Source organism: Myotis myotis, unplaced genomic scaffold, assembly GCF_014108235.1.
Source record: "Myotis myotis isolate mMyoMyo1 unplaced genomic scaffold, mMyoMyo1.p scaffold_m19_p_4, whole genome shotgun sequence".
Lineage (NCBI taxonomy): Eukaryota > Metazoa > Chordata > Mammalia > Chiroptera > Vespertilionidae > Myotis > Myotis myotis.
The window spans coordinates 103,064,739-103,087,839 of NW_023416346.1; the positions used below are offsets into that span (position 1 = coordinate 103,064,739).

The 23,101-nt window shown below is 35.1% G+C and overlaps 1 protein-coding gene and 1 non-coding gene across 2 annotated transcripts in view; both read left to right on the plus strand.

Moving 5' to 3' along the window:
* Nucleotides 1–23,101, plus strand: part of DACH2 (dachshund family transcription factor 2) — a 728,400-nt gene that overhangs the window by 288,373 nt on the left and 416,926 nt on the right. The gene's annotated exons all lie outside the window — the stretch shown is intronic.
* Nucleotides 7,572–7,679, plus strand: LOC118654844. Its single transcript, XR_004967103.1, has one exon. It is a non-coding gene; the product is annotated as a U6 spliceosomal RNA (small nuclear RNA).

A 23,101-nucleotide genomic window follows, 5' to 3' on the forward strand; every position in this document is an offset into this window, starting at 1 on the left:
GTTAATAATTTAAACATAACCATTATACAACTAACAAAATTTGGAATATATTTTTCTTATAATCTCTTTAATGTTACTTAATCCATTTACTTTGTTTTTGTTAATCTTCACCCAAGGATATTTTTCCATTTTATTTTAGAGAGCGTGAAGGGAAAGGGAGAGACACATTGATTGGTTGCCTCCTGCACATGCTCTGATAGGGACTGGGGATCAAGCCAGCAACTGAGGTACATGCCCTTGACTGGAATCTAACCTGGGACCCTTCAGTCCAAGGACTAATTCTCTATCCACTGAGCAAAACAGGCTGCAGCTTAATTCCTTCACTTTTAATCTATATGTGTCTTTATATTTAAAGTGGGTTTTGTTTTTGGTTCACCCTCATAATCTGTCTTTTAATTGGTGCATTTATGCCACTGTCTTTCAGAGTGCTTACTGATAGAGTCACTGCCATATCTGGTGGCTCCTGGGGCTTCTGGGGCTGGCCTGCCTGCAGTATGCAAATTAGCCACCATCTTTGTTGGCAGTTAATTTGCATATCTTGCTGATTAGCTAATGGGAGGCATAGTGAAGGTACAGCCAATTACCATGTTTGGCTATTATTAGATAGGATAATGTATATTATAAAATGAAATAACTGTACTGAATATTATAGGGGTACATGTAGTTCTAGAATTAGTACCTGCCTACCCCTCAATGAATCTACTTGGAGATATAATTCAGGTTATATTTGCATTAATTACTTAAATAAAAGTTAAGAAGTGTAAATGCCTTGAGACAAGTATAGAAAAAGATCAGGGGTAACAGGTAGAGAAGTCATTGTAGGGTGAATAGCTTTGGCTGCTGAGAATAGGAAGGCTTACAGTGAATAAAAATGACTGAAAGTCAAAGTTTCTTCATAAAAAAATAGTCTATCATCAATGAAAGAACAGAAGTGAATTAAATATTACATTTTTTTCTTGACTCCTAAACTTCTACAAATTGTAATTCAAAATTAAATAATGTTTATACATTCATTGCTGTTTTTTCTGGAAGAAAAAAATATAGTTTTCTCAGGGGTTTTCCATGAAAATATTTTTTATTTTTTTACTGTAATGAAAATATAAAACTTGAAATATAGTTTAGTTTTAAATTCAGAGCAAGATATAAATACCAAAGTAATTGATAAATAGCATTTCACTAAATTAGAATTCACAAATGGGTATTTTTTTGTATACTTGGAACTATTCTATCCTTTCAAGAAAAGTAATAGGAACAGAGATTTGTATGGGTGCTCAAGTTCAAAAAAGAGGTGATCTGCATTTGCTGACTTTTCAAATTTCTGTCTTGATAGTGTCCGGAATACTTGCATGTTCCCAGAAGCTCAGTTTTGAAAGGAGCCCATATGTCCATTAGGTCATGTTTAGATGCTTAGAGCAACCAAATTATACTTTGAACTTGTGACATTCCTAAATATTGCAGTTTACATTCAGATATCACAACTTATCACAGATAACTATAGGCCAGTAATGGTGAACCTTTTGAGCTAGGCATGTCAGCATTTTGAAAAACCCTAACTTAACTCTGGTGCCGTGTCACATATAGAAATTTTTTGATATTTTCAACCATAGTAAAACAAAGATTTATATTTTTGATATTTATTTTATATATTTAAATGTCATTTAACAAAGAAAAATCAACCAAAAAAATGAGTTCGTGTGTCACCTCTGACACGCGTGTCATAGGTTTGCCATCACTGCTATAGGCCCTATGAAGTAAGGAGCACCAGTTCCAATAAAAATGGACAAAATTTTGACAACTTGGAAGAGATGTGTACACAATACTGTGGGATATCATGTTGATGTCTCAGCTTTTCATGCCCTGATTTGACTTCTACTAGCTGTTAAAGATGGTTTGTTTTAGTTATGACCTCAAAAAGAGTTTCTTATTTTTTAAATATATTTTTATTTATTTCAGAGAGGAAGGGATGGAAAGATGGAGAGAGAAAGAGAGAGGAGAGAGGGGAGAGAGAGAGAGAGAGAGAGAGAGAGAGAGAGAGAGAGAGAGAGAGAGAGAAACATCAATGATGAGAGAGACTAATTGATCGGCTGCCTCTTGCACACCTTACACTGGTGATCAAGCCCACAACCTGGGCATGTGCCCTGACTGGGAATCAAATCAAGGCCTCCTGGTTCATAGGTCAATGCTCAACCACTGAGCCATGCCTGCTGGGCTAGTTTCCTATTTTTAATCTCAATAGAAGGTGTGCTTTTTAAAATTTATTTTTTATTTAAGTTTAGTCGGTATACAATCTTATGTTGGTTATATTATTTTCAGGTGTATGATATAGTGTTTCAATATTTATATTCTTTACAATGTGATCACTCCACTAATTCTAGAATTAGAATGGGAAGGTGTGAATTAAGATATTCTTTTTCAATGCTTTTTCACAGTGGATGACCTGAAGAGCTTTGCATTTGGGGTTCTCTGTGTAATAAAATACAAATATGGAATAATGCATTCGTTTTGCCTATATATCATTTATTTCCTATGCCATGACCCTTGTAAGTAGCTATAAAAACCCAAGAGACTCATTTTATTTTGCCAATTTTGGGAAGAAGTTTGGAGGAGTGCAATACTATACTATGTGGTTCCCCAAAGCTGCACAATATAAATGCAAATCTAACATTGCAGATGAAAATAGTAGGCTACATGGATGAATTGTTGGATGGTAGAAGTGGGATAGGTACTTTACAATGATAAAATATAGTTGGTGAGCCTTCTTCAAGCTTATATAGCTGTTGTCATATGTTGGGGGAACTGGCTTCAAACACTTAATTTTGTAATTTAGAAAATGGTCTCAGGGTAAAATCACGTTGACTGTGAAATGATGCACTACTCTCTTTTCTTTTTATCTAAGTATCTTATTGTTTTATATTTTCAGCAACTAGAAGTGATTAGAAAATGCCAATTCTGCTTAAGAACGAAAATTGTGAAAAAATTACAAGAGCCACCCTTAGTTACTGAATTCTTCTTTGGACAATATCTTCAATCTAGAAATGCATAGTAACAGTCAAATGGTTACGGTTCAAGTTCATTAATGCTTGGATAATGAAATAGAATAATGTATAAGCAAAATACCATGAAATATATAAAGAGGCTGATTTAAATTTTGGCATTGGACTATTACTGACTACAGTAATCATTTAGGGGGCTCTCCACTTTATTTGGCTATCATTGTGACTTTGTAAGTGTTATTTAAATTGCTTTATTCTTTTCTTGTTATTCTTTCTTGGTGTATCATCTACCATTTGTCCTTATTCCATTTTTAACTGAGAATGTTTCTACTTATTTAGCTTAAATTTTTTAAAAAGTACTCACCCAAGGATATGTTTAGATATGTTTAGAGAGAGGGAGAGATCTGTTGCCTACCGTTACGTGTCCCACCTAGGGATCGAAGGAAACTGCAACCTATGTATGTGGGAATGGAACCCATGACCCATTGGTATATGGGACCATGCTCCATCCAACTGAGCTACACTGGTCAGGGCTAACTTCTAACTTCAACTATTTTTAAGGTGTTAAGGACTCTGTCCATCTTTATGTCAGTTGAAAGCTAGTGGGCATATTCTCAATTCTTTTTTTGAGATTTTTGCTAAAGATATAAGTCATCTCATTTCCAGTGGAAACATCTATAAAATATCATTCTACTAGTATATACCAATCCAAAGCTTGTTACTCTCAGAAAGTTAAAGCACCCACCAAGCAAGGTAAGGGACCGTATCTTCTCAGCATGTGAAAATTTTATGTTCAAAGTCAACAAAACCCCAAAAGCAGTTATAATGTGATGTTGTCTAATGTGTTAGAAATTAAAGACTTGCCTCTTTATTTAGCATATGTGATTTAAGAAGAGAAGGGTGGGAACAAAATGATAAGGACTGGCAGTTGGAAGAAGACATATTTTAGTGTACTTCATTTTAACCCCAGTCCCTGATGAGTCTCACGAAGATAACATTATTGGTAGAGGGGATATGATAACAAATTTTAGGGCATTACCCGTGGAAAATTAAAGTGGAATAAATCATTAAATCATTCAATAAACAGTCATTAAGAGTTTACCATGTGGCATGCATATATGTTATTTGCATGTATTGAGTGTGTGTGTAAAGCTTCCAAATTTACTAGATCTATAATTAATGCTAATCAACAGCAGATGCTAATAATGCAATAAGTATTTGCCATATCAAACTGAATGAATTGAGATTGTTAATGCCTTAATATCCAACATGAGAATGGGAACTTAATGTTCCCTTCCTAAACTCTGTCTCTTTCTTTCCTGACATATCCTCTCAGTAAGTTAGAGTTTTCATTGATATTCTACTGTGGTAATGTTAATCTTATTTTGATTGAAACAAGGTTCTGGACAGCAAAATTGATGTGTTTTTATGGTAAGACTGTTGTGAGACTGTTGCAAAAAGGTGGTAAAAAGACTTCATATCTGGTATGCCTGGGGCAAGAATTATAACTTTCTTTAAAGGTATAATTAAGAAAATACTTGGCTTACTGTGCTAATTTTAGAACACTATGGATTATTAATATATGCATTTAAGCACATTTAATATCTATATTTTGATTGACATATCTCTTGTCATTTTCAATGATTTTCTTGCCTTAACAACACAGAATAGAATTTCACAATGGACAGAGCATTTATCTTTTTTGTTAGATGTTGCCTTTTTATTGAATTTATTAGGGTGACATTGGTTAATAATATTACATAGATTTCAGATGCACAATTCTACAGTACATCATCTGTATGCTGTATTGTGTGTTCTCCATCCAAAGACAAGTCTCCTTCTGTCACCATTTATCCTTAACTTTACCCTTTTCTAACTTTCTCCACCCCCGTTTTCCTCTGGTAAACACCATACTGTTGTCTGTGTCTATGAGTTGTTGTTGGTGTGGTTGTTTGGTTTAATCCTTTCACCTTTTTCATCCAGTTCCCCAGTGTTTCCTTTTTCAACACATAAGTTGTATAGCCAGTTATATGTCATATAATAATGTCATCATATTCTTGAAGACAAATATCATGTAACATTATTGCATGTGTTAATTTTGTTAGACATAACATATAAAGAGGAAATAAAATGAAAATTAACACAGTGTGGAAGGATGCTGTTATGTTTAATTTAAAATATACATTATAGATCAAAAGATATTTTGCACAGTGCTATTATTTAGTCACTAGAGGCCCGGTGCATGAATTCATGCACAGGTGGGGTCCGGCCAGCCAACCCCAATTGGGGCAGATTGGGGTTGGGCCGGCTGGGGGGAGGGGCCATGGGAGGTTGGCCGGCTGGCCCTGCCCCCAATCAGGCTGGTTGGCCAGCCTCAGTGTGCATTATAGCGACTGGTCATTCTGCTCACTTGGCTTATATATATATAGATTAGTGTAATCCTTTGTTATTATCTAGAATAAGGATTTGAACTAAACCAAATTAGTTTTCTTTTTTATTGAATTGGTTGTGGTTACATTGGTTAATAAAATTATATAGGTTTCAGGGACACAATTCTATGATACATCATCTGCACATCCTATTGTGACCTCACCATCCAAAGTCTAGTCTCCTTTCATTACCATTTATAACCCCATTTGTCCTCTCCCACCTGCCCCAGCCCCCCTTTCTCTCTGGTAATCACCATATAGTTGTCTGTGCATATGAGATTTTTTTTGCTTAATCCCTTCTAAAAATTCAGAAAACCTTACTAATTTGTAGAATCCAACTTTCCAAATTATTATCATTATTATTTTTACTAAACCACAAGCTTAGGTTTAAAGATTTCTAATCCAATGATGCAGTTATAAATGGAGTTTAATTTATAGATTTTTCCATAACTATTGAACTAGAACAAAAACAGTAGGTCAAAATATTCTCTAAACTGTTCAGTTCACTGATTTCTAGCAGAAACTATTTTAATACTATCCCTGTCCTTAAGATATCTTTAAAAATAAACTTGGAACACAGAAAATGTTGTGAATTTTATCACCTTAATACAGGGGTAAGAGAAAGTAGGTTTATAGTTGTTCATATGGAAAATAATACAGTAATTAATAAATAATAATACAAGAATAAACTCTCATGTACTCATAACTGTAAACCTACTTTTGCCCACCTTGTATTTTATTTATAGTAAATGTTTAAGAGACTTTTTTTCCCTTTTTACTTCTGGCTTACATAAGCTTTTAATTCACTAGTTAATTTTAATTAATGTTTAAGATAGTGAGTAACAGAATAAATTGGTCTATACCTGGTAAAATGTCAGTCTTCTTATTTGGATTTACATCAGTCTTATTTATTAGAACTTGAATTCCTTTTGGTTTGTATTCTGCTATGATTTTTCATCTAGGAACATCCTCCTTCCTTTATGAAATTATAAATTTACCACAGTAAGCATAGAAAGTGAAGATCTGTTTTCTAATCATTCATTGTTCAATATTAGGACTGTGTGCTTCTAGGGGAAAAAAGTCATGGGATGAGTGTAGTGTTTAACTTTTTAACTTTGTTTTCCTAAAAGAGGGGGAAATGTCTTTCTTGAAGAGACAGTTGGCAGGTATGATATGTTACTCTTCATTTAGGGGGAGGTATTGTAATAAAGCCATGTTTAATTATAAATAGCAGTTATGATTTAAGTAAAGACCTGTTTCCTGTAAGACAAAAACATGGTAGTGATAAATGATCCTGACTGCTCAGATATAACAATCTTACATTGTACATATCCCTGGTATATGCATTATCTAAAATAAACTACTTTAGACATTATTTAATTAGTTGAATTGTTACAATGAATAATTACTCTAAAAATCTGTCCATATAGATATTTTTCTGACTGCAATGCAACTACAATTAGCTTCTTGATCATAATTAAAACCCATGTAGGTTAAATAGACTTTAAAGGTGTAGGATGTGAAGGAAGCTTCAAAAACTACTGCTGAATGCTGGAGCATAGGATACATTGAATATCAATTGTTAATTTTGTTAACTAATCTGATATCCTGCGAGATATTCTTTTGTTCACAACCAAACTCAAACATTTTTTCCCAGGGTTAAATGATAACAAAGGAGAATGATAATATATACACACACTTATATTTTGTTCTACACTGCCATTCACCCCCATTCCAGATAGTAAAAATATTGCTTCTTATAAGAATGTTTTACATTACATCTCTATGACAAAAGTAATGCATGCATCTTACTATTGTCTTTCAAAATCAGAATTTTGAAAATTGAAGAGCATGGTAGGAATAAAAGGCACATATTTTTTTCTGATAGAATAAATCCACTATTATTGCTATTTTTATATTCCAGCTAATGTTCAGAAACAAGCAATGACCCAATGGCAGTAGACTTTAAGATCAGCTAATGGTCAATATTTGATATATGTCAAAGCACAGTTTATGCTAAATCATCTGTATTTACCATGGGAAACAAAAAGCATCTAGAAAATACAATATTTATATCACATATTCTTATAGGTTTTTTTTCTATTTTGAACATTATTTTGCTTTGAACCAATTCTCAAGTTGTTTCTATGTGTTTTTAACAGCAACACATGTACTAAAACTGGAATGATGCAGAGAAAGATTAGCATGGCTCCTATACAAGGCATGCACAGTTTTTATATTTATCCTACTCATCCTTAAAAACTAGATCAAATGCCACCTCCTTTGATCTTCTCAGGCTGAATATTTCTCTCTTTTGTGCCCTATATGCATTGTTTATGTCAGTATTTTAGTCATTAGTATACATTTACATATTTCTCATTAGATTGTGATCTCTGGCCATGTATAATGAATCTTTATCTTCCCTACAACACTGAACACAATGTCTTGTACATAGTGGGCACTGAAAACTTCCACATGGAGTTGAATTTCTATGAGTCATTGCTAAACATTAGCTGCAGTATACACTCACAAAAATACATAGGCTTGTAACTTATATACAATAGATGAGAGAAGATAATTTAAATTTCCCAGTTTCTCTAAGTATTTTGCGTTTTCTGGATGTCCAAATGATAAAATAATTGGTGACAAATTTTAGAAATATAAGGGAAGGGATATGCGAGGAGAAATGTTCCTATTTCAAGCATTGCTTTTTATAGTGAGTGGTTGTTTTTAATTCTAAAACAAATATATTGAAAATTAATATAGAGACTCATGAAAAGTATTGTGCCAGTTGTTGATATATGTTGGAAATAGCTTACCCCATTATGTCATGTGGATCGCTTCTTTTTGTTATATGTGGTGCTTTATAAGCATACCACTTCCCCTTTGGGATGACTGCAGTGACCTGTCTTCTCAGTGTGCATAAAAGATTAAAGGTAACTTGTAAGAGCTTATAGCTCATGGAGAAAATGTGTCTTTGCATCTGCTTGCTTGTACACATGCTGCTATTAAAAACTTGCCTTTCCTCCCCACCAAAAAATAGTCTTCAGAGAATTGCATGTGGGAGGTAACCAATCGAGGTGTCTCTTTCATCGATGTTTCTCTTTCTTTCTCCCTCCCTCCCTCCATTTTCCCCTCCCACTCTCTCTAAAAATCAGTGGATATTAGCATAACCAATGGACACAGACACTGGGGCGGTGGGGACTTGCCCGGGGTGGGAATGGCTGTGGGGGAGGCAGACAGTCGGGGAAAAAGGAGACATATGTAAAACTTTAGGCAATAAATAAATAAGTAAATAAATAAGTATCAATGGAAAAAAAATTTCCTCGAATGAGTATTAACAACAACAACAACAAAGTAAAAATGCAGTCTGGAAGTTATGGGCATCTTATGTATTTGCCACATGTAAAGTTTTCCATCTGTTCAAAATGAGCCACTGAACACTTTGATATTTTTACCTCTCTCTTTTCCTTTGTATACGTATTTTGCATGTGTATATGTATATATATTTGTGTATATGTATTATGTAAGTATATACAGGTACCTTTTTCCTTTTTTTCCACCTTACTCAAATATGCCATAATAAACAAATAGTTGACTTATATCAACTTGAAGAGATTTTTTTACTTAGCTGCTTTGTCTGGCTATGCTGAAGCTCAGCAATGATTCTGTATCTTTACTATGATTTTAAAACTTGCCATGAATAGAAGTAGGGCTGTTAAATTGCTACTACTATACATTTGCACCAACATAAAGTAAAATGTTCATTTTTGTCAAACTAATTCATCTGAGTAAAATCCACCAAACTATTGTCATGGTTTTCTAAGTGTGCTTAGAGCTCTGCGGTAGTACAAACGAAGGACCATATGGAAGTGGCTTTCTCCAAGGTACCAGTGGATCTGGTTTTATGGGTAGCATGTGCCTTTTGGCACTGCTGGCAGTTCAGCACCCTGGGAAAGGCATTGCTTTCAAACATGAGTAATTGATGAATTGTATGTAATATGCAAATGTGAATGCATAAATCTCCTGAATGACAGCTTAATTTGTGTGAGCTTTTAAGAATGTGGGATTAGATTTTAATTAAACATCTTCAAAGGCACCCTGACTTATTCAGTTTTTTGGCTGCTATCTTTAGATAGAAGTGAGGGAAGGTTTAAATCATAATTTACACATATTATCCGCATTTTTCTACTAAGTGGTCATTGTTTCATAGAAAATTCAAAGTATTCAAAGAAGAAAGGCATTTATCTTCAGTTATAAAAACAATGTCATGTTACAATGGGTGCAGTTTGTCATATATAACAGATAGATATAGAAAATATATATGTGGTTTGAAAGTTAATGTCTTAAACTTCAAACATAATTTTGGAACACACTTCAAATTCTACCATATATTTTAGTATGCCCAATTGAACAATGGTAAATGCAGATGGCATTTCTGAGCATAGGTTTCTGGAATATTAATACTACATATTAGTTTCTATATATTATTACTAGTATCTTTAAAATAGCAAAAATAAGCAGTTGATGGAGATAGAGCAGTCTACTCCCCTTTGCTCTTAAATATGTAGTGTACACAGATATACCTGTGTGTGTATAGTTTTTTAAATTAAGTTTTTTGTGGTGAAATTGGTTAATACAAGTATATAGGTTTCAAGTATACAATTCTATAATATATCATTTGTATATATTGCATTGTGTGTTTACTGCCCCAAATCAAATCTCCTTCCTTTACCATATATTTGACCCCTTCACCCTTTACTCTACAACCCTTTCCCACTGTATAGTTTTAACTTCTCTTTGATAATAGTAATTTGAACTTATGTAACGTGCAGATTAAGATTAAGAAGAGGCTAATTAAAATCTTTGAACTTTTTGAACACTTATTCCATTTATCTATGAGATTTTATTGGAAATTAAAAGGATATACATTTAATAGATCCACTTTAAGTGTGTTGTAAATGCTATTAATTCTTTTAAAATATATTCAATTTATTTATAGTTTATAGTATATCACATTCCCCATAAGTAATAAATATTTTTAAAATCTTGACCAGTTAGAGGTTATTCTTAGTTTTTATTTACCTACATATTTGCTTTCTTTTAATTTTCATTGAAAAGCTTATTTTTTTATTACCTCTTCACTTGAATATGTGTTTCCTGTAATGTAACATTGTAGTTGTTAATTGCACAAACCCTGGAATGGTACTTTATAGGTTCTAAATCCCAGCTCTGTCCCTACTTGTTTGACCTTGGACAGATAATTTACTATGCCTAAATTTCAGAGATTTTGTCAAAATGAGGTGACAATATAAAATCACTTAGAAGTGTGCTTAGCACTTGACAAACCCTATGTAATTCATTGTTGTTACTTATTTCCACTGTTGCCATCATTCCCTCATTTTTACCTGATAGACATGTCTCCTCTCTGGCCACAACACAGCTTCACTCCCATATCCATGATTTAGTCTGGAATGTGTCTACCATGCATAGCCTTCCTACCCAGGTCCCATCCGACCTTGCAACCTGGCTAAGGGCTCTTTTCCTCCATAAATTCTTCACTAACTCCTTCCTATGAACCAGCTCTATTTTTCCTTATTTTTTTCTATTACAACCTTTAAATCATTTGTTCAATCATTCCTTATTTCTTTTGTGTGCACCAGGCTTACTGTTGTGAAACTCACAGTCCACTTATTTGCTTTCTGCCATGTAGCTTAAAATTTACTCCTAGTGTGAAGTTGTAGCACCCTTTAACTGATTTGCCTTTATCCAACTTTGGTGAATCATGGAAATTAGCTAAGCCTAAACACTGAAGGTTTTGCAGCTTTCACAGAAGACAAACTGTTCCACTGTGGGCTCATTGGATTTTGATTCACTTTAAATGTAATTGTTCTGACTATAGCCATTCCAATGCCAGCAACTCTAGCAATAGCATATTATATACACTTTCCTGTTTGACTTTGTGAACTGGGGCTAACTTTTTCTATAACCTAACTCAACCTACATTTGAGATGAAGGGCTATGTGAGGAACTGTGGTGGGCTCAAGGAGGAATAAGGTAAGTCCGACACAGAACAGGCCATATGGACCTAATGTAGTAAGGAGAGCTTGCAGAGCACTTTGAACAGGTAGGTTCTCACTAAATATCTATTTAATTTGATTTTTCAATTCCTAGAGAATACAGCTCTTTCACAGAGCATACATGTAACACTATTTGCATTCATTTTTCAAGCTAAACTTTTTTTAAGTCTTTATTGTTTAAAGTATTACATAAGTCTCTTTTTTTCCCCATTGACCTCTCCCTGACCCAGCCAGCCCTAACCCCCAGCACATGCCCCCACCACCCCCCTACTGTCTGTGTCCATTGGTTATGCTTATATGCAGGCATACAAATTCTTTGGTTGATCTCTGACCCCCTCGCCCACTGTGTTCCTTCATAGGTTGGACATTCTGTTCAATGCTTCTATGACTCTGGTTCAGTTTTTGTTCATCAGTTTATGTTATTCATTATATTTCACAAATGAGTGAGATCATGTGATATTTATCTTTCTCTGACTGGCTTATTTCGCTTAGCATAATGCTTTCCAGTTCCATCCATGCTGTTGCAAATGATAAGAATCCCTTCTTATTTATAGCAGCATAGTATTCTACTGTGTAGATGTACCACAGTTTTCTAATCCACTCATCAGCTGATGGGCATTTAGGCTGTTTCCAAATATTAGCTATTGTAAATTGTGCTGCTATGAAAATAGGGGTGCATATACCCTTTCTAACTGGTGTTTCTAGTTTCTTTGGACATATTCCTAGAAGTGGGATTACTGGGTCAAATGGAAGTTCAAATTTTAATTTTTTGTGGAAACGCAATATTGTTTTCCACAATGGCTGTACCAACCTGAATTCCCACCGGCAGTGCAAGAGGGTTCCTTTTTCTCTTCATCCTTGCCAGCACTTGTCATTTGTTGATTTGTTGATGATAGCCATGCTGACAGGTGTGAGATGGTACCTCATTGTCGTTTTGATTTGCATCTCTCCCATGATTAGTGACTTTGAGCATGTTTTCAAATGTCTCCTGGCCTCCAGTATTTCCTATGGCAAAAAGTGTCTATTTAGGTCCTTTGCCTATTTTTTGATTGGATTTTTTATCTTCCTTTTGTTAAGTTGTATGAGTTCCCTATAAATTTTGGAGATTAAACCCTTATCATAGATAACATTGGCAAATATGTTCTCCCTTGAAGTGGGCTTTCTTGTTGTTTTGTTGATGGTTTCTTTTGCTGTGCAGAAGGTTTTTGTTTTGATGTAGTCCCATTTGTTTACTTTTTCCTTAGCTTCCATTGTCCTAGGAGCTGTATCAGTGAAGATATTGCTATGAAAAATGTCTGCTATTTTGCTGCCGATGGCTTCTTCTAAGATTTCTATGGTTTCTCGCCTTACATTTAAATCCTTTATTCATTTTGAGTTTATTTTTATGTATGGTGTGAGTTGGTGGTCTAGTTTCACATTTTGCATGTATCTGTCCAATTGTCCCAAAAACATTTAGTGAAGAGACTGTCTTGACTCCATTTTATGGTCTTGCCTCCTTTGTCAAATATTAAATGAGCATAATGGCTTGGGTTGATTTCTGGGTTCTCTGTTCTGTTCCATTGATCTATATGACTGTTCTTTTGCCAGTACAAGGCAGTTTTGAGAATAGTGGCTTTGTCATATAGCTTGATATCTGGCATTGTGATCCCTCCAACATTTCTTTCTCAAGATTGCTATAGCTATTCAGGGTCTTTTTTTATTCCAGATGAATTTTTGGAGAGTTTGTTCTAGGTCTTTGAAATATGCCGTTGCTATTTTAATGGGGATTGCATTGAAATTATAGATTGCTATGGGTAGTATAAACATTTTAATGATGTTAATTCTACCAATCCATAAACATGGTATATTCTTCCACTTGTCTATCTCATTTTTTAGCGTTCTATAGTTTTCTGAGTACAGGTTCTTTACCTCCTTGGTTAAATGTATTCCTATGTATCTTAATTTTATTTTTGCAATGGTAAAAGGGATTGTTTTCTTTACTTTCTCTTTCTGTAAGTTCATTGTCAGTGTATGAAAAAGTCATCGATTTCTACGTGTTAATTTTGTATCCTGCTACAGTGCCAAATTCATGTATTAATTCTAGTAGTTTTTTAGTGGAGTCTGTAGGGTTTTCTATGTACAATATCATGTCATCTGCTAATAATGACAATTTTACTTCTTCTTTCCAATTTGGATGCCTTTTTTTTCTTCTTCTTCTTGTCTGATTGCTATGGTTAGCACTTCCAGTACTATGTTGAACAGGAATGCTGAAAGTGGACATCCTTGTCTTGTTCCTGTTCATAAGGAAAATTGTCTTACTTTTTTCCCATTGAGTGTGATATTGACTGTAGGTTTGTCATATAAGGCTTTTATTATTTTGTGGTATGACCCCTCTATTCCCATTTTGCTGAGAGTTTTTATCAGGAAAGGGTATTGGATTTTGTCAAATGCTTTTTCTCTAACAATTGATATGATTATGTGATTTTTATCTCTCAATTTGTTTATGTGATGTATCACGGTTATTGATTGGCAGATATTATACCAGCCTTGCATCCCTGGAATCAGTCCCACTTGGTCATGGTGGACGATCTTTCTAATGTAATGCTGGATCCAATTTGCTAGAATTGTGTTGAGTATTTTGGCATCTATGTTCATCAAGGATGTTGGCCTGGAATTATCTTTCTTTGTAATGAGTTTATCTGGTTTTGGGTTTAGGGTAATGCTGGCTTCATAGAAAGAGCTTAGAAATGTATCTTCCTCTTGAATATTTTGGAATAGTCTAAGGAGGATAGGTTTTAGTTCTTCTTTGAATCTTTGGTAAAACTCCCCTCTGAAGCCATCTGGTCCATGCCTTTTGTTTTCTGGAAGTTTTTTGATTACTCTTTCAATTTCATCAGTAGTTATTGGCCTATTCAGGTTTTTTGATTTTTCCTGATTGAGTTTTGGAAGATTGTATTTTTCTAGGAATATGACCATTTTGTCAAGGTTGTCCAGTTTGTTGGAGTAGAGTTTTTCATAGCATTTTTTCCAATCCTTTGTATGTCTGTGGGGTCAGATGCTACTTCACCTCTTTCATTTCTGATTTTGTTTATTTGGGTTCTCTGTCTTTGTTTCTTGGTGAGCCTGGTTAGAGGTTCATCAATCTTGTTTTCCTTTCAAAGAACCAACTCGATTTCATTGATCTTTTGAATTGTTTTCTTTGTTTTGTTTTGTTTTGTTTGTATTTGTCTCTATGTCATTTATTTCCGCTCTAATCTTTATTATTTCCTTCCTTCTGCTTACTCTGGGTTTTTCTTATTGCTCTCATTCTAATTCTTTAAGCTTCAGGGTTAGATAATTTATTACCCCCCCCTCCTTTTTTTTGAGGTAGGCCTGTAGAGCTGTGAACTTCTCTCTCAGGACTGCTTTCACTGTGTCCCATAGATTTTGGATTGCTGTGTTTTAATTGTCTTTTGTTACCACAATGCTTTTTATTTCTTATTTGCTCTCTTTGGTAACTTAATCATTGCTTATTAGCATGCTATTCAGCCTCCAAGTGTTTGAATTTTTTGTTGTTTTTATTGTAGTTGATTTCTAATACTATGCCATTGTGATCTGAGAAGATGCTCAATATGATTTCAACCTTCTTGAATTTGGAGAGACTTTGCTTGTGACCCAATATGTGGTCTATCTTTGAAAATGTCCCATGTGCACTTGAGAAGAATGTATATTCCATAGCTTTGGGGTACAGTGTTCTGAAGATGTCAATTAAGTCCATCTTATATAGTGAGTCATTTAGGATTGCTCTTTCTTTGCTGATTTTTTGTCTAAAGGATTTATTCAGTGATGTCAGTGGTGTATTAAAGTCCCCTACTATGATTGTATTTTTGTTGATTTCTCCCTTGATTTCTTTCAGAAGTGTTTTATTTTTAATGTATTTAGGTGCTCCTGTAATGGGTGCATATATGTTTATTAGAGTTATATCTTCTTGTTGGTTTGCTCCCTTTAGTATCATGAAGTGGCCTTCCTTATCTCTTGTTATGGCTTTCACTTTGAGGTCTATTTTGTACGATATAAGTATTGCTACCCGAGCATTTTTTTCATTTACTTTTGCCTGAAAGATATTTTTCCATCCCTTCACTCTCAGTTTGTGTGCATCCCTTGTTCTGAGGTGGGTCTCCTGCAGACAACATATATATGGGTCATGTTTTCGTATCTATTCAACCACTTGATATATTTGATTGTAGCATTTAGTCCATTTACATTCAAGGTTATTATTTTTTAAAATATATTTTTATTGATTTTAGAGAGGAAGAGAGAGGGATAGAGAGATAGAAACATCAATGATTAGAGAGAATCATTGATTGGCTGCCTCCTGCATGTCCCCCTACTGGGGATCAAGCCCACAACCCAGGCACATGCCCTTGGCCAGAATTGAACCTGCGACCCTTCAGTCCACAGGCCAATGCTCTATCCACTGAGCCAAACTGGCTAGGGCTCAAGGTTATTATTATTGATAGGTACTTGTTTGTAGCCATTTTTTTATTTTTGTGCCTGTGTTTCTTCTTACCTTTTAATTTCTTCTTTTTACAACAATCCCTTTAGCATTTCTTGCATTGCTAGCTTGGTAGTGATAAACTCTCTTAGCCTTTTTTTTTGTCTGCGATGCTCCTGATTTCCCCTTCAATTTTGAATTATATCCTTGTTGGATAGAGTATTCTTGTACTCAGTCCCCTGCCCTGCATCACTTTGTATACTTCATTTCATTCCTTTCTGCCCTGGTGTGTTTATATTGAGAAATCATTTGATTGTCTAATGGGAGATCCCTTGTACATAACTGTCTTTCTCTTGCAGCCTTTAAGATTCTTTTTCCTGAACATTTGCCATTATAATTACAATGTGTCTTGTTGTGGGTCTTTTGGGGTTCATCTTGTTTAAGACTCTGTGCTTGTGTGACTTTCTTCTTCCCCAAATAAGGGACGTTTTCTGACATTGTTTCTTCAAGTAGGTTTTCTAACCCGTGCTCTTCTTGTCATTCTGGCACCACTATTATACATACGTTGGTTCATTTCATGTTGCCCCAAAGCTCCCTTAGGCTCTCCTCCTGCCTTTTAATTTTTTTCTCCAATTGCAGTTCAGATTGGATGTGTTTTGCCGCCCTGTCTTCTAATTCACTTATTCTGTCCTCCGTCTCTTTTAGTCTACTTTTGAAAGCTTCTATTGTGTTTCTTTTTTATTGTAGCGATATTACTATTTGTTTCCTCTTGATTCTTATGTAAGTTCTTGATTTTCTCATCCATCTGGTTTATGAACTGTATGACCCTTATTCTTAATTCTTTTTTTTTTTTGACAAATTGCATGTCTCCATTTCACTTAGTTCTTTTTCTGGCAATTCCTCTTTTTCGTTAATTTGGGTGTTGTTTCTTTGTCTCCCCATTTTGCTCTCATCGAAGGATCTAGGCATTGAGTTGCACTGGGCCTATGACTGCAGCTGAGAACTTGGTGGCGGGTCACAAGGTCACCAGGCCCAGGGTTGATGCATTGTGCTTGGTGGCGATTTTCGCGGTCATGGTGTCCAGAGTTGCTGCATGAAGCACCAGTGTTGCTGCATAATGCTTGTCTGCTCACGCTTGGTTGCAGTGCCTGTAGGTGCTGTGTCGAGCTTGGCAGCTGCTAACTCTGGGGTTGCTGCGTGAGGTACCCAGAGTTGCTGTGTCATGATTGGTGGCATTTAGCATGCTCTCAGCATCCAGGTTTTCTTTGTAAGGCTTGGCTGTTCATGCGTGGACAGGGTGCCCAGGGTTGCTGCCTAAGTCTTGGCTGTTCGAATGGGGGCAAGGAGCCAGGGGATGCTGAATAAGGCTTGGGTGTTCATTCACGAATGCAGAGCCTGGGGTTGCTGAATCAGGCTAGACTGTTCATGTGTGTTCGCTGAGCCTGGAGCAAGCTAAACTCTTAATAAATGAACAGACCTATATTGTAAAATACTCGACGGTTTAGGTTTAACAGTTTCTCTCTTGTATCAGAACTACATTTTAGTGAAAAATAATTTTGAAAAATAATAAAATGTTCAATGATAAATTAATTCTTAACTATAACATTTCTCACCAACCACACACAAATTTAAAAATTAAATTATTATCTTTGTTAAAAAAGCACAAAAATATTTCTCCTTGAAGTAAAAGTTATAATTTTTTTTTTAAATTGTAACCTTTACTTTGGTAGTACAAATAACATAGGAGTGTAGAGGCTAGCAGACATGATTTGGAATTTTGTTACTTTCTGTGTGACTTTAGGCTCTTGTCTAATCTTTATGAACTTCATATTACTATTTGTATATTGAGAAGAATAATATTACTTGCAGCATTTTGGTAGGTATTATATATGTTATATATACATATATCTTATCTATATCTCTATCCATCCCTCCGTCATCTATCACACTTTATATATCACACCTTATACCTCAGTGTCTTCATTTACTTTTGCTTGTACACAACTATTTATGTGATCATAAATAGGCAAGCCACATCACCTCTTTGGGTTTTAGTTATCCTATGTATACAGGGGAAATTTTGCATTAATTGTACTCTAAGGTTCCTTATAACTTTAACTTCCTCGGATTTTAGGTTCTGTGATTCTGGAGATAGCCTACCATAGTGCTTCCATGTGCTGGACCTAGATTTGCATTGCCTGGGCTCTAATCTCAGTCTCATCCCAAAAAGTCATAGCTGTATGACTTTGGAAAGCCACTCCTGTCTTTTGAGCTATTTTTGTGCTCTTTAAAATGATAATGTAATTAATAGTACACACTTAATAACATTATTAAAAATATTAGAGTCAACATAAATAAACAACTTAGAAAAATTCCTAGTACACAGTAAGTATTCACTACACATTACATATTATCATTACTGAGAGCTGCAGAGGACAGAATTCATGTCTTATACTTCTTATAGTACTTCATTCAGATCACCTGACATTGGACTTTGCCTCTAGTAGATGCTCATAAATAGTTGATTAATGATACAGATTTTAATTCTTCCCAGAGTAGCTGCATTAAAAAAAAAACTCTCCAAATTTCTCATTTTTAAGTTTAATAAAACTCTAGATACATATTTATGGGAAAATGCAGCATGAATCATAATGAGCAAATAATGATATTGGACAATATGGATGATACATATTATATATGACCTCACTTCATAAATTACATTTTAGTCTAACCTGCTTCACTGTCATGTTTTTAACTGATTTCTCCCCCCAAAGTAATATATCCTTATATATTATCTTCCTAGATGTAAGATTCTCATTGTTGTACAACAAAGTTGGGAAAATATTTTCTTGTTAGAAAAAGAAAATTCTTCTGTTGATGGAACTTGAAACTATTTTACTAGTAAAATATACTCTTTATAATTATTTATGGAATGTCTACTTAGTATGGTTTGCATGAGGCCTTAAAGAAAATATATTAGAAAATTACTAAAAGAATAACCTCCGTGAACAAAAAGGATATTTATATATAATTAATATTTACTTTAAAAAAAACCATGTAATCCATCCCAGTAAGTCACAGTATACTTTAGAAGAATCTTGCACTTGTTTTGCCTGCTACCATTTGAACATAGTTGTAGAGTACATCCATGTATCCTCTTGTTCATTTTTCAATTTGTTTTAATTTCACAATACCCATATTATGTACATAGTAAAATGGATACAGGCTGTTTTTACCTCTATTACCTAAATATAAAATGTAACAAGTACATATATCTTCCTTCTGTCTTGGGTCAATATCCATCTCATTGCAAGTAAAATATTGTACAGGGAGGGACAAAGTGGGTTTACAGTTGTGGCTGTGCAGAACACAGTGTTTATTCTGGTATTATTGTTTATTAACTATTGTATTACTTTCCATTTGAACAACTACAAACCTGTTTTTGCTCCAAACTGTATGTCTCATTACAAAAAGAAACTAAACTCAGGCTAATATTGCAGAATATCATAAAGAAGGAAAAATGGTAAACTTCAATTACTGACCTCTGTGTTGGGGGCAGTTGTAGATTTTAGAGCTATGTGCCATCATTATAGTACTCATAAATAGAAGTATTATGATAGTCTGACTCAGCGGTTCTCAACCTGTGGGTCGCGACACCTTTGGGGGTCGAACGACCCTTTCACAGGGGTCGCCTAAGACCATCGGAAAACACATATATAATTACATATTGTTTTTGTGATTAATCACTATGCTTTCATTATGTTCAAATTGTAACAATGAAATTGGGGGTCACCACAACATGAGGAACTGTACTAAAGGGTCGCGGCATTAGGAAGGTTGAGAACCACTGGTCTGACTATATCTCAACAATAATGCCTAGAAACGTAATGCTGGCAACCAGCAGTTGACTTTGGTCAAGTTTTCTTATTTCTAGTAAAATCCCATCAAACCCAGAGACTTCAGTTCCTTTGAGTTGTCTAAATTCGAGGTGGCTATGTGCTAGTTACATCCTACAGTGATATCCTGTGGGATAAAATCCACCTTTCTTTATTCAGTAGGTCTGGAATAAGCTTTGGCAATTGTAATTATTAAAAGCCCCACAGGTAATTCTCATGTGTTGCTAAAATTGAGAATCAGCAGGTTACTCTTTTCTATGATAAAAATTGTCTCCTTTTTCCATTTCCTTCAGGATGAATTGCTTTCCCAGCAAGACTATAAATTTAGTGAACAATGGTATGTTATAAATATTAGAGTCATAGCATTGGTGAATTTTTTAGGTAGAGGGTTGTAGCCCATGTCTTGTAGACATAAGAAGGTCTTTTCAATCATGCACGTGTGGATTCATGAGTTTAATTTTATGTGACTGGATTTGGATGATTGGAGTTGAGGACCATTAACCAAAATGGCAACATAAACTACATTAAAACCAGCCTAGTTCTTAGAAATAAACTCCAGGTAGACAAAAATTGAGTTCCGTAGTGTGTATTATTCACTCAGTAGATAGAAATCGTTAGAATAATTCCACAAGAAAATAAAACTATAGCCTAAAATGTGAGAAGTTCAGTCATCCAGTCTGTCTTCTGGTCTTTGGGTGTACACAATTCCTTCTAACTTAGGTGTTTCAATTGGATGGATATTATATTGGACAGGACAACCTTCTCTTAGTAGGGTGATGGAATTTTTCATTACTCGTTTAGGTCATCTGTTAAAATACAACTGCCACCTTAATATTTTTTTCTAATGGCAAATTCTCTTATCTTTGTGTTTTATTTAAAGAAATAAAAAATACATAAATGAAACAAACACAGTATTCTAAAACCTGAATTAACCCCCAAAGGTGTCGCGACCCACAGGTTGAGAACCGCTGAGTCAGACTATCATAATACTTCTATTTATGAGTACTATAATTGCCAGCAAATTGTACTGAATTCCTAGCAGTTATGAATTGATTTGAATTTTATCTGTACAATGAAATTGTCTCTAAAATCAGTTTAAATGATTTCCTCAAGTTCTAAAATGGTGGCAGAGTACGTGGAAGCTACACTGAGACCGTCTGAAAGCAGAAACCACATAGAGACTGGTAGGAAGTGGAGAGACACAAAAGGGCTGGCCAGGCTCCCACAGACAGCAGCTGAACTGCTGCAGGAATATCTCAGCTGTTGGTGGTTTCCACTAAGTCTGGGGTCTAAACCCCCAGCATGACAGCCCTGCCAAGAGCACCAGAACTGAGAAAGTTGCCCACAGAACATCTGACTGTGAAAAGCAGAAGGGCTTCTGTCTACCAGGAAGAGACCATTGGAAATGAAGGTACACTCTTAGAGGTCCAATGCATAAAATTTTGTGTGCATCCACTCAACTTGAGCTCTGCTAGAGGGAGGGCAGAGTGGACTAGAGTTGTGTGAGGAGAATCCAGGGTTAGGAGCCAGGGGTGAGAGCACTAAAAACAGCCAACCCAACTTTCTGTGCTGAGTTATTCCGTCATATTGCAGAGGACATCATTCTCAAGCAGACCTTTACCATTTAGGTAGCTTTGCATAGGGGAAGCAACAGCCCCATCCTATTGGAAAACCTCTCGTCCAACCCTTTGGAGTCTAAGTCTAGCTGTGGTCCATAGCCTAAGGATAATTAAGAATGAGAATATAATCAGGCTGAAGGAAGAGGAAGATCTCTGGAGGCTTTGAGTCTTTTCCTGATCTCCTTCTGGACCAAGGGCTAGGAAAAGCAGACCTTGGCACATATCTTGGTCCTTCCCAAAGGCATCCAGCCCCAGCAGAGGGAGCCACAAGCTGTGGATTGCTGATAGCTCCAAATGGTACTCAGGGCCAGTTACAAATAGCATCTGATATTGTCCTCCTGCCCTAGAGGCTGGGAGTCATAGCAGATGAACCTAATATATACACGCAAACCCAAACAGACAGCCAAAATGGAAAGATAAAAAACAAGCCCTAAATGAAAGAATAAGAGATTTCTCCAGAACAAGAGATAAATGAAATGGAGATAAGAAATTTATCAGATATAGAGGTCAGAGTAATTAATTCAAGGATGGTCTAGAGCAGGAGAAAAGATAGAAACTATGAAAAAAGATCAGTCTGAAGTGGAGAATGACATAGTACAAATAAAGAACACAATGGAAGGATTACACAGCAAATTAGGAGAAGCCAAGGATCAGTGAATTAGTAGACAGGGTATTAAAAAAGTCAATCAGAGAACCAGAAAAAAAAAAAAAGCACAAAACAAAGCAAAAAAAACAGAAAACAGCAGGGTAGCTTAAGGATCAGTGGGACAACATGAAACATAACAATATTAGTATCATAGGAGTGCCAGAAAGTGAAGAAAGTGAGCAAGGGATAGAAAACCTACGTGAAGAAATAATGCAGAAAATTAACCTCACCTGATTAAAGAAAAAGTCACACAAGTTCAGGAGGCACAGAGATTCCTAAACAGGTTCACACCTAGACTCATCATAATTAAAATGCCAAACATTAAAGACAAAGAGAGAACCTTAAAGGCACAAAAGAAAAGCAATTTGTTAGCTACAAAAGAGCTCCTGTAATGCTGTCAGCTGATTTTTCATCAGAAACTCTACAGGCCAGAAGAGAATGGCATGAAGAATTCAGGTAGTGAAAAGCAAGAATCTGAATCCAACAAGGCTATCATTCAAAATAGAAAGACCATCTTAGACCAAAAAAAAAAAAAAAAAGGTTAAAGACTGTATTACTACCAAACCAGAATTACAAGAAATGCTAAAAGAACTGCTTTAATGACAAGAAGAAATGAGAGAGAGAAATGTAGCAAAAAGAATTAAAATGGCAATAAATGAGTACCTTTCAAGAATAATCTTAAATATAAATGGATTAAATGCTCCAATAAAAAATAAAAAAATAAGATGACTGAATGGATTAAAAAACATGACCCAAATATATGCTTTCTATAAGAGACCCACCTCAGAACAAAAGACCCACACAGGATGAGGGTGAAGGGATGAAAAAAAAATTTCCATGCAAAAGGAAACAAACAAACAAAAAAGCTGGAGTAGCAACACTCATATCTGATAAAGTAGACTTCAAAATGCAGGCCAACACAAGGGATAATAAAGTTCACTAAATAATGCTAAAGGGATTGATGCAACAAGAGGATATAACCATG